The 13,555-nt window shown below is 42.3% G+C and overlaps 1 pseudogene; it reads left to right on the forward strand.

Annotated features, from left to right (window-relative positions):
* The first annotated feature begins 2,196 nt into the window (after positions 1–2,196).
* On the forward strand, positions 2,197–6,836 carry LOC147464646 (uncharacterized; annotated as a pseudogene).
* Positions 6,837–13,555: the final 6,719 nt, after the last annotated feature.

Raw genomic sequence — 13,555 nt, forward strand, 5'->3', positions numbered from 1 at the left:
TTGAATGTGAAAAATGCAAGGTAGCCTCAAGGTACAACGTGCTGACAATTAAGGTACTCATTTGTTGTCTTCTATACTTCTATATTCTATCTATATCTATACTATATATAATGCAGCTTAAAAATTTTAAGGAAGGAGAGGGTATCCATGTGTCACTCATTGGCTCACTTCATTTGTTTGGCATGCCCAAAGGGCAAAGGCCATAGTGTTGAGTTCTCTTTTTATTGGCTAAAATTAGAAAGAATAACTTTGGTGTTTAATAATAAAAATAATGAATGAGCACCATGATTGAGTTGGGTGGGCCGAGGAAAGGCTTGCAAGGCGAGGGTATGCTAAGTGAGGGGATAAGGTGAGGGTATCCTAGGTGAGTGGGGATAGATGAGGCCACGTAGGGTCTTGTGATTGGAGCGTTATCAGGTGGAGCTCAAGAAGGCCCCCCTATAAAACTTATAGGGTGGTCATAAGTGGAGACCTCGTTTCGCTCGCCTACTCCCGCTTTGCGAGACCTCTGTGTCTGCATTACTTTTGGGTTCCGAGCCTGTGTCTGAGCTTGCGCGATGAAGACTAAAGCTTTGTTTGTTATGTTTTAGGTTAGGCTTCTGTTTGTAGAACGTTTGCCTGCTGTTCAGTGACGTCCGTGAGCTTATTTGCACAGATGGCGTGAGTACCTGCTGGCCTTGTTTTTTCTGATTTGCTGCTTGCGGTAGCCATCTAGGCGTTTGAAGGCACGCGCGTATCCTCAGTTGGTCTTTCCATGTGTGTCTTAAGTCGTTGTTTGACAGGGGATGTGTCATTGCTCCTCGAGTAAGCTGCCGAACCCTGCGCACGTTTCTCTGCTTGTGTTTTGGTGTTCCGTGTTAGGTGCTGCTTGCGTTAAGCGCTAGGGTTTGCCATGTGGACAGCGATGGTTTCGCCCCTGTTTTGTTCCCGAAGCACTGTTGTTGGTGCTGCGACTCGCTGATTCCGGCCAATTTATGCTTGCCCTCTGTCGAAGTACTGTCTCTGAAGAATGCTGCTTCGGCCCGATTCATGCCTGCCCTCTGTCGTCCTGATGTGTGCTACCCGTGAGAAGAATGGTGCCCCATTGTTCCATGCGATGGGAGGCATGTCATGCTTGACCTCTACTCGTCTGATGTATTCTACCCGTGAGGAGGACGGTGCCGGCTCTGTTAGATAGCGGAAATCATGTGAAATAGGCTCATGCAGGTGGTTGTTTAAGTCCTTTTTGGTTGTTGCTAAAAGGTTTGAGCATCTGAATGTCTACATGTTTGTATATTGGCAGTGAATTGCTGGGTATCAGCTACAATGCGCGGGAACAGCAGAAATCATGTGGATGGAAATCTTTCAAGATGGTGCAGCTTTCGCTTCGTTTTTGTTCTATGATTGTATGCAGATTATTATTGCAAATATTGGGTTCTTTTCTGGATGGAGTATCTATGTTTCTTACTCTGTCTGCGGCTTGTTGATGTAATATGGATTTGTTTTGTGAAAGTCTCACATTCATATCTGTCAATTAACACTGTTTATATATTCGATGTCGTGCAAGCTAGCTGCTGGGTGAAATTTGTGTATGGTTTGTGTTATGCTTAACATGCTCTGGTTTTTCTGTGAATTTTGTAACAAGTTTCTGGCGTTTGTGATTTGGCATGCTATATAGAAATGTAATTTGGTGTTCGTTTGCAGCCTTCAGTTTTGGTGTATGGCATATGCAGGTCTGCGTCACTGCAGATAGAAGTTGTGATACTCGGAAAAGTCTAGCCCTGAGCTAGCTTTATTTGAACGGATAATATTTTGAAGAAGCAGTTTCTATTTTCTTGTTATTATTTTTGAACAATATTTTGGATTGTTGTTTCTGCTGTGGGTTCGTTGCGGATATGAAAGTGACCATATGGTGTTTTGATTGAGCTTGGGTTTATATTTTTAAATCGAGTTTGGTCCTTGATGTATTATATCTTTCTGTATGTCTGATAAATGCCTTGTTAACAGTGAAAAATCTTATCGGCTTTTGTTTTTAGCTTGGATATTCTCACATATCTTGGTGCCAGCTGTCACCCACCGTAAAGAAGAAACTTGTTTGCCTCGATTTGCCAATTTTGTTTATTATTATCTTCTCTCACTAGAAAGTGGCTTTTAAAAGACCTGAATTGTAGCCTTCTCTCTCTAGAGATCCGCTTTTAAGACCTGGATATTTAGCTTATGATTGTCCAACTTATTTTCTTAATATCCATCACGTTTGCATTCTTTATAAAAGCCTCTAGCCATCCAGCTATATATAGAGTTTGCAAGGCGTTTTCTGCTCCTCTGGTCTTCCTGATAACGTGCTGGGATATTTCTGCTGTGTTGTTGTTTCCTCACTTCAGCTCTCCCTTTTTTGGACTTGTACTATCAAGTCTTAGCTCTACCTACATACCAGGTCTCCATGGATCATCCAATGTCTGGTTAGGGCCTTTTGAACTCGTCTCTATTGAGTTTTGAGCTATTGTTACACGTTTTGCCTTGATTTCTTGCTCAAAACTTATAATACATTCTTACCAGATCCTTAACGTGAATAAGGAGGAACTTGCTTTCGATTTTGAAGATGACCTTGAGTGTTCTAATGTGGGTTAAAGAGGGTGTGCAAGCTACGATAGACCTTCCTGCTTCCTCTGGTTTGTTAGATTTACCTGAAACACATTTCTCTCCTTCTTTCAAATTCCAATTTGTCCCAAAGCTTTTGAAAAATCTTGCTCCCAAAGTTGAAGAGGTCATCCCCTTCTAAAGCCTTAAGAAAAGCTCTAAGCTATGCACGTGGTAATGTATTTCTATTATGTCCATGATTTGAAGCTTGTTTAAGGTTGTGAATAACATATTTATGTCACAGGCCTCTCTGTACAGCCTCGTGACTCGAGCTCCGCTTTTGTCGCACCAAAGGAGAGTGATGTACCAATAAGTGACAACTTTGGCTCGCAATTGGCATTAGTGCCTTCTCTTAGGGTTTTTTCCATATCAGAGCTTTCTGCTGCTATTACCTTTCGTTTTGCATTTGAGGGGAAAGTGTTATGCAAGTATGGTACTTATAAAATACCTAAAGCTAGCTATGCGCAACATTTGAAGGCTGACTTAATAGACAGAGAGTCCAAGAACACTGTCACCTTTGTTGTCACAGAAGTGTTTGTCAATGAGTTTGTTGAATCTTTTGAAGTCGGGGAGTTTGTGCGTTGTTTGGGGATATGTGTTCGCTACGTGAGCCGGGCAGGCGCCGGGCCTCTGGCTGTGAGAGGTGTGAAAGAGAGAGAATGAGAGAAACAGATGCAACTGAATCTGGAAATCACCGTACCCTTCAATTAATTGATTAAAGCTTTGAGTACAATTGAATTCTTAGCCAAGGCGGGCTGTTAACAACACCGTCACTTGGATCATCTGCTAACTAGGAGTTTAAGCTCCCGTTTACCGGATTAACCGGGCCGTTAACGACACCGGACTTAATACAATGCTTAATCAACCTTCAGACTATTGTCGGTGATGAGATTCCCTTTTGTCGCTTTATCTGTCTCATGTACCTAATTCTACTCATTGCCTAAATCTTTATGCTTCAATTATTGCCAAATTCTCTGCAAGCTATCTCTATGTAGCATCCTCTGATCGCCTTTGTCATCCTTTTTATGCTTAATTGAGAGAAAAAATGAGAGAGATCTTTCATATCCCCCCCCCCCCCGTCTTTCTCGGTCTTCACCCCCTTCACAGATTCCTCAGTTTTACTCCTTCACTTTCCCTTAAGAGATCTTCCAAACTCGCCCGATAGCTTAGGGGTTTGTAGTTGTCCAAGCTCTTCCTTGCTTAGCTTCAAGAACGAGATCGAAAGAGAGTTTGAGAGATCTTTGCCTTGGTCAAGCTTGCTTGCTTGGACAAGCTTCTTCTCGACCTACTTGCTTGCCTCGACAAGCTTCCTCCCTTGCTTTGCTTGCTTGCCTCGACATGCTCTTCTTGACCTACTTGCTTGCCTCGACAAGCTTCCTCCCTTGCTTTGCTTGCTTGCCTCGACAAGCTCTTCTCAAGATCCGCTTGCTTGCCTTCTTCCTCCTCGCCTTGGCTTGCCCCTTGTGAAAACTCGAGAGAGAGAGAGAGAGAGAAAAAGCCTTCGTTGCCGTGTCGTCCCCAACAGAACGAGAGAGAGAGAGAGAGAGAGAGAGGAGAGAGAGATCGTTTCTTTTCCTCCTAATCGAGATCCTCCTCATGCCTCTCTTGCTTCGCTTGCTTGCCTCTACAAGCTCTTCTCGACCCACTTGCTTGCCTCGACAAGCTTCCTCCCTTGCTTTGCTTGCTTGCCTCGACAAGCTCTTCTCAAGCTCCGCTTGCTTGCCTTCTTCCTCCTCGCCTTGGCTTGCCCTTGTGAAAACGACGAGCGAGAGAGAGAGCGAGAGAGAGAGAGAGAGAGAGATGAGAGAGAGAGAGAGAGAGAGAGAGAGAGAGAGAGAGAGAGAGAGAGAGAGAGAGAGAGAGAGAGAGAGAGAGAAGCCTTCCTTGCCGTGTCGTCCCCAACACAAACGAGAGAGAGAGCGAGAGAGAGAGCGTTTCTTTTTCTCCTAATTGATATCCTCCTCATGCCTCTCTTGCTTCCCCTCGTAACCCTATATTTTTTTCTCTTTACTCACCCGGTCTCACTTACCAACAACCTGCACAACGACGGCGCCGTCAGTGACGTGGCGTGGGAGTCCTATTTATGAAGTGGCAGGGCCGGGGTTCGACTAGCATGAAATTTGCCGTGACAGGCTCCGAAAGTGGTCGCCCTGGGATGTCGAGGAGTTTCCGCTTCACGAGCGTGCCTATCTGAGCCTCAGGGAAGGCGCTACAAGCATCATCTCACCCCCTGCGCCCCTCGTTGTCTGCTTGCCCGCCATGCTTTGCTTTTTATTTTTCCCTTACACACTAAAGCCCTTAGTTTACTAAGTGGGCGGCCAAGGTTGTGGCCCTTGGGCGGCCATTTGAATTGTGAGTATGGGCGGCCATAGCCTTTGTAAGGGCATCACATTTAGCATACATGTCGGCCAAAGCACTGCCAAGCACGACATCTCTTTCAAGCAGTCCTTGTCAACAGTCTCATGAGGGATTCTCTCCCCTCGGGGTCAATCCCGCAATCAATGCTTTCCATGAGATCACATGAAGCTCTTCAAGCAGTTTTTGTACTTAATGAGACGTACATACACCACATTTGACGTACATGTAGCTGCTATCAATGCACTGTCAGAGATAATATTTTGGACAAGATTCTCTTCGAACACTTACTTTGCTGCACTCCAATCGAGCGGACCGAACTGGTACGAAGCCGGCCCCGGTGAATCTTTAACGGCTAATATCTTGGCGACCGAGACTCCGATCACTGCTCTGAAAAGACCGACGTGCTCCACAAAGTGAGCACTTCAAGCCCATGCATTCATTTTATTTTTGTCACCTCAGTTGCAGTTGCCCAATCCGGTACGGATCTTGCAGTTGCCCAATCCAGTACGGATCTGCAATCGACTCAAACTTGAATATGCCATAACTTCTTCATCGTAGCTCCAATCGACGAGCCGTAAAGACAGGCCAAGTAGAGCACTTTAAGCACTACAGTTCTAGATCATAAACTCCCATCTGTGATCACTTCAAGAATAGTCATTTCTGGAATCATTAAGGTATCAGTTGGCCTTTTAAAGCCGCATCTGGCATACATTAATCATTAAACTTGGCCTGTTAACAAGCCCTGATCATTGACCATTAAATGTGTAGGCTTCAAAGAAGCTTAGCTTGCATTTGTCTGCTCTGTTTCTCTACATGGCAGCAGAGCTGCACGACAGCGTATTGAGGGGGCGTATGTCAAGAGAAAAGTGTGGAAAGATGGAGGTACTAGCTTGTGGGCTCTCTATGCAAATGCTGCCACTACTGTTGTAAAAGCTAAAAGATTTGATTGCTGTGTACATATTTACCGTGAACATAGAATTAAGGAGTTGCTTACTGATAAGGCAGTGATTGAGTTCGCTCCCACTATCGCGTTCACTGTTGTGAAGGTTGAGACCTCCACAAGGTCCGATGGTGGTGATAGTTATCGTTTAACCATCGCAGATGGCCCTGCATCCAGTGATAGAGCAAGTGTGACTCATCAATTTGATCTATTTTGCCTTGATATCTTAAGTCTTATCTCTAATCTGGATTATTTGTGCAGTTGCTATTTGTTCCTTCCAGGTGTGTCGATTATCATCTCATGGTTGATGCTTTGAAAACCAAGGGTTCTTTTTCATGTGTTGCGCACAACATCAACGTCTTCAAATCAGCATCAAGCATATTATCTGTGGGGGACGCAACTCTTATTTGTGCATTGCCAAAAAATCTAAAGAGTGTTTTCTCGTAGCATCTCTCAAAACAAGTCACTAGTATGGGATTTGGGAAGAAGGTAATCTACTTTAACTAGATCTATTTGCGTGAGCATTGCTTGCAAGTTGTAATCTCATAATGGTTTGTAGGTCTTTGGAACTTTGGAGATTGTTAACATCAACAGTTTGGAGGTGGAATATGTGTGTGACTCTTGCAAAGGCAGAAATGTTAGTCGTCAAATTTGCAACCCCTTTTGTTACTCGCGTGGAAAGCCTGTGTAGATTGTGAAGTTGCCTTCTCTTCAAGCTAAAATCTGTTTGCAAAATGGAGAAGCTGTACAAGTAATTCTGCAAGGAAATATCGTGGATGTAGTTCTAAATTTTCCCAAGCCTTTTCTCAGCCTGTTTTATGAGAATTTGTTAGACTTGAAATCATCTCTTGTTGCCTTTAGCAAAGCTGGAACATACTCTATAGACAAGCACGGTTTTGTGATTGATTACAAGGCACCCTAAATTGTATCTTTCCTCCTAACCTTTTGCTTGAAGAACGGTAGTATGGCTGCCTATCCTTCATCCTTTTTGTAAATGACAAAAAGCTTTATGTTTTGCCAAATTTTTGGTCTACATATAATAGTAACAATGATGTTTTGCAAGCTTTGATTTGTCTCTTCAATTGTTATATGTCTCTCATTGAATTGGAAAAACATCTTCTTGACCTTATAATGCTTGACCTTGCTAACAATAAAAATGAAACACGAGTTGTATGGATTGCACCATGGACAAATAGTGTTGTTGATAGCACCGCATTGCATGACCACTTGAACACTTTGATACATACACGAGGAACGTCTCGGCTCTTGAGCATGCACTTGGTTATCTTGTTTTGCCGACAATTTAATGTGACATGTGTTGTCCATGTCTTCCAAAATAAGAAGTTTATCAAATCTGTTTTTTGTGAAGGCATAAGCATAGAATCCACATCTGCAATACCTTCACTTGCTTCCATTATTTCTGAACCAAAATGTGTATGGCTTCCTATGTCGTCGAAGCATTTTAAACAGCCACGTTGTGTTTGGAGCAAAGATGACATTGCTTGCTTGACCACGTTGATTAACGAGAATCCATTTGCAAGTGCTAAAGATATTGTTCAGCTCTTTCAAGCGTCCTATCCTTATTCATTCTCAAGAAAGCAAATTTTAACTAAGGTTTATAAAATGTGGAAAGACCCGAGTTTACAAACAAGCAGTGACGTGAGGGTGTCAAAATCACGAGCAACTCTTTACGCAAGAAAAATTCTAGATGTTCCATGCTATCCATGTGCCTCTTGCAATGGTTTGTTTTTTCATAAGAATTTGAGGCTATTATCAGACGGTGACTTGCTTCTCTTGAAGGAGTTGAGAGTCCTTGTCACTACTTCGTACATGGACTCTCATGCATGTGTTGCTTGCAAGCGGGCATTGAAATGTCAACAAATTCCACCTTTTTGCATGCAAGGGTTGCTAGTTTTCAATTGAACTATGGAGAGTGTTTCACAATTGAATGCTATAGAGCGCCGTCTTGTGTCTCTTAGAATTCCATTTGCCCAAATAAGAGAACTTACTTATGAGGGGCAATATGGGTTGCGAGGAAGCATTGTCAACGTTATGGCAGATTTGTCTAGGGTGCAAATTGTATTGCCTCGCTTCGCAGACGATCAAGCTATTGTCCTTGTGGAGATCAAGCAAAAATTAGAATATGATCATGCATACCTAAGTGGAGTTGTCCGGCCCTCATTTGTGCTACGAGCATTGCATCAACTTGTGCTTAAGCCATTGTATCTTGAAAATGGTGCCACTATCAATTCTTCTTGGTCATCTGCCTTCTCTTTAATCTCCGACATTGCTATCTCTCCTAACTTTGATAACTCTGTAGATGACCAAGAACCATCTAACACTCTTTTCCATGGCCTTTACACTTCTCAGCAAGTTGTAGATCACAATGCACAAGCCAAGAGTGTTGCACCTTGTGAGGGGTTTGCACCATAGAGCCTCTTTGACGATGAAGCTTGTGAAGAGTTATCTTTCCCAGCATTGTTCTTTGGCGAAAGAAGGCAATATCATCTCTTGGCAAAAAAAAGGTATCAGAAAGTCGCGCAATGGGAGCTTAACAATGTGGACAGAAGATTTGCAGGAGATATCAATAATATTTTTTTCAAGACAATGAAGATTATCATCAGCAAGGTCCTCGGCTCTATATGGGTGCGTTTACGTAAAGGTAAGCTGCGAGACAAGCAGCTGCAAGCTAAAGATGTTCAATCAACAACCAATGTCGAACAACTACTTTCATCCCAAGTCGGATATAGTGACTTTGAGAAGTTGCGGACTTCCACTGACTACAAAGAAAAACTGAAGCTCAATGTTTTCGCCATGATTCGACAATTAGGACAACCCACGTTCTTTATTACATTCTCATGCGCAGAGCAAAGGTGGAAGCCGTTGATGGATTGCTTGATTAAACTCAATCCACACATTGTTGAAGACAATCAATCCAATAGGTGTGCTGACATGAGAACACTAGTCCGATCAGATCCTACTACAACAGCTCGATATTATGCCCACAGATTTAGAGAAACTAAGAAAGAACTAAAACGTGACAAAACCATTCTCGGTGAGCTGATGGATTATTTCTTTGTCACTGAGTTCCAACAAAGAGGAAGCCAACATGACCATGGGTTGCTTTGGATAGAAAATGCACCTGTATTTGGCATTGCTTCGAATGACGAGGTGGTGGATTTTATTGATTCATATATAACGACAAACAAGGATGAGCTTGATGAATCCTTGAGAGCTGTCCAGATTCACTCACATCGCAAGACATGCAAAAAGCACAAAACTTTGTGTCGATTTGGCTTCCCACGACCACCCTCAAGAAGGACAATTATCTTATGCCCAAACAATGTGAACAACACAACAAGACAACAAATTGTCGACAGGAAGAGACATATCGATCAACAGCTCCTTGCTTTAGAACGTGAACCGACACTGTTGTTTGATGCTTGGTTAGAAACACTGAATATGGATGAAGAGGACTACCTCCAAGCACTTTGCATAAACATAACAGAGCCAACACTTCTTTTGAAAAGAGAACCTGAGGACATTTTCACAAATAACTTCAACAAGAAACTTTGTGCATTATGGGATGCAAATATTGATAATCAATTTATTTTCAATGGACACGGTGAAGCTGCATATTGCACATCATACATGACAAAAAATGACAGCTCCGTAAGCAAAGCAATCAAACACGTGGTTGAAGCTTGCAAGAAGAACAACTTACCAACGTTGGAACGCTTGAAAAATATTGGTGGCGCATTGATCAACGCACAAGAAATGACATCACAACAAGCAGCATACATTGCATTGTCGCTACCTTTGCATAGTGCTAGCAGAGAATTTGTGTTTATAAATGCTGATTGGAGCGCCGAGAGGACATTGTTGTTGAAAAGAAGAGCCATGCTGGATTCTTTGCGGCCTGAGGACACAAATATATTCTTCGATGACCTAGTCACAAAGTACGCACGCCGTCCACCTGATCTACAGTGCTTATGCTTGGCTGAATAGCTAGCAACTACAAGCTCGTTCATGGCTGTCCTCAAAAGAACAAAAAAACTCGCATTATTAGGTTTATCAATTTCAAATTGGAGAAGAACTCTGAGAGACATTATCATGAGCTTTGTTTATTGTTTTTACCATTCATTGGTGAAGAGTCAACCTTTGAACCGACACCTAGCTCTTGGAGAGAGAAATATATCACACACTCTCAAACAATAAATGAGAACCGTCAAAAATTCTCAAGCTTGGAGACCACAACTTCAACCATTGTGGAGTCCTCAATGAACACTTCATCAAGTGCAGAAACAATGGAAATTCACAAATACAATCTAGATCTTGATCTTCAAGGACCTCCACTTGCAGCGAGGTCGCTCCCTCTTTCTAAGAAGCTCGCACTACCGAACGAGCAATACCATTCATTAGTTGAAAAATTAAACACTGATCAACGATCCCTTTATGATGACATTTTAACCAGGAATTGATTGAAGCCAATGAAGCCTATTCATCTTTTCTTGACGGGAGGTGCAGCGACAGGGAAGACTTTCGTGCTGCAAACTATAGTCCAAGGGTTGATTCGACACTACAACTTGGCGATTCAACTTGACATTGAACTCCCCACAGCTTTACTAATGGCATATACTGGCAAAGCAGCATTCAATATTGGCGGGACAACAATTCACTCTGCATTGCGTCCACCACTCGTGCATCAAGCTTATGTCAACCTCTTTTCTAGCAGCCTTGCTGAACTTTCACAATTATACAAAAACCTCAAACTAGTTATGTTTGATGAGGCCTCCTTGATAGGCAACAGACTTCTAAGAATCATAGATATAAGACTTCACAACATCAAGCACAACCACATTGAACCATTTGGTGGTTTGGACGTAATTTTTTGTGGAGATCTTTGTCAAGCTAGCCCAGTTCGGGACCGTTGGATCTTTTGCGAGCCACAAGAACCAATTGAATTGCTCACACCTCTTTTTGGCACACACATATCAAATGCCATGAGTTAACACAAATAATGCACCAATCAGACACAAAAAATTTATTTATGTTCTCAACAGAATACGGAAGGCTCAACAAACAGACGAAGATTTGCTCTATGTGAACTCTACTCTTAGAAACAAATTGTTTGACAAATTCATGATACCTCATCTATTCTACACAAACAAATTGAAGAACGAACATAATCAACTTGTTTTCAATGGCTTGGCTACCCAAACATACATAGTACACGCGAAAGACACTTTCCACAAAACATGCTCTAAAAATCTTGTCGTTCCAAATGATCCTCAGATGACTGCGGGTTTGACAACCACCTTGGAGCTAAAATGCGAAATGATAGTTGAGGTTTCTAGTGGCAACATCAACATAGACGACGGTCTAGTGAATGGTGCAGATGGTATTCTCAAACACGTAGAAAAAAGGAACAATTCGCATATTGCATGGATACATTTCTTCGACATTTCAACAGGGGCAAAACAACGAGCTGAAAAATCACGTCTCTACACTCAATCTATAGAACACCACTGGACACCCATCTTTGAAACAACAAAAGAATTCCAGGTTGGGAAGAACTTGCTGAATAGCGTATCCAGGACACAGCTCCCCATTCAAGCAGAAAATGCACGAATTATTCATAGGTCATAAGGCTTGACAATGCAAGCGGTTGCATTTGACCCAACAACAATCAATGCGCATGGCTTGGTTTACACATCTCTTTCTCGATTCAAGGATCCCGTTAATCTTCACATCCTCAAACCAATACTTGCAAACCAAATCAAAGTTGATGCAATCGTGCTCACTGAGTTGGAGAGGCTAAAAAACAATGCCAGATGGGAACACTTGATCTCCTTGCTTTCCCACTTCCAAGAGACACACTACATCATTCAATCCCTAAATGTTGTCTCCATCCAGAAGCATCTTCACCAAATTAAAAGTGATCCAAATTTAATGATGTCAGACATTCTATGCCTCCAAGAAACAAGACAAAACACTTTCTTTAACCCACTTGCACCAGATTTCAACCACATTCATTATTACAACAAATTTGGTATGTCAATCTTTCACAAGGACCATGTCATTGTTCACTCCACAAAGAAACTATCAGCCCTTGGAATTGAAGTCATTGAAGCTTTCATTTCTATACACGGAGAACTTTTGCTCCATGTAGTCTCAGTTTACAAATCACCAAAAATTCCATTGGATTCCTTGCTACTAATACTAAAGAGTGTGATCCATGCAGCTGCCGACATTGAAGCAAGCATCATCATTGGCAACTTCAACATTGACAACAACCTCAAAAATACTCACTATCAACACTTGGAAAGGGAACTACACTCTCATGGATACAAACAACAAATCCATGATGTGACCACAGTGTACAACTCGAAGCTCGATCACATTTGGCCAAAAACTCTTATGCCATCCACAGTATCAGGGACGAGATTTTTCTTTTGGTCAGATCACTCTTCTATACATCTTTTGCTCCCAAAGTAAAACCCCTCTCCCTCCCCCCCCTCCCTCCCTCTCCCCTCCCTTCCATTAAACAAAAGCAAAAACACATGAAACTACAACATTCACTTCCTTTGCCAAGCTTTTTCCAGATGTATACACAAGCGCAAGATATTTTAACATTTGATATTCCTCTTTATCACTTGCGAATCTTTTCCTGTTGTCTTGATTTCATATATGCACGCCTCGTGAAATTTTCACTCTTTTCAATAACTGCAGAGCTTGGGCTAAACACAATTGAGTATGAAATATGCTTTTTTGAAACTCAGTGAGAAAGAAGAGCAACTCTACTTACATTTGAGACAGAGAGTGCCGATTTAGTACGAGAGTTTTTTGTTCATCCATCAAGGGCAGGCCTCGTGATTTTATCACTTGTTTAAATACAAAACATTTAATCTAAAGTGCAAAAGTGAAGGAGTAAGACTTGTATACTGGGGCACTTATGGGACGGTGACAACAAGAGTTGGAAAACCATTGACCGTCTAGTTACCCACTACCAACTAAATAGCTTGGAGGTCTTGCTGGTCCACAAAGTGAGGAAAGAGCTTGACAATATAGTGACGCCTATCTGTGATTCGGAGTTAAACGGGAATGCCTGGAAATGGCCCAGAAGAAGTCTCTTCTGGAAACCCCATGCTAAAGACATCTATCAGACAATGATACATAAGAAGAATTGGTCTAGCCCCCTTAACAAGATATGGAAAAAACAATGGCCGGATGAAAGGTGGGAGCAAGTAATGGAGAACATCTGGAAGCCAAAGGTTCCGCAGCACATGAAGGTATTTTTGTGGAAGGTAATCTAGGGTGCTCTACCGACGGGGGTGAAGATTCAGGAAAGAGGGATTGGGTCAGATCGATGCTTGGGATGCAGGTTGGCTAATGAATATCTGGCTCACCTCTCATGGATTGCCCAACTATCAAAGGCCTCGTAGGGAAAATATGTAAGTGGTTCCAAAGAACATGGAAAATTAGTTTTTACAAGACTGATCTCTTCCTTGGAGGGAAGAATTCGAGTGATCCTAACATCCTCATCAGCACTCAAATCGTCAGATACGTCTTCTTACATAATGTATGGCAGACAAGGAACCGCCGTGTGTTTGAAGGAGGTCTTGAAGTGGCAAGCTTCGC

Source organism: Adiantum capillus-veneris, chromosome 1, assembly GCF_014529385.1.
Source record: "Adiantum capillus-veneris isolate H3 chromosome 1, ASM1452938v2, whole genome shotgun sequence".
In the NCBI taxonomy this organism is placed as follows: domain Eukaryota; kingdom Viridiplantae; phylum Streptophyta; class Polypodiopsida; order Polypodiales; family Pteridaceae; genus Adiantum; species Adiantum capillus-veneris.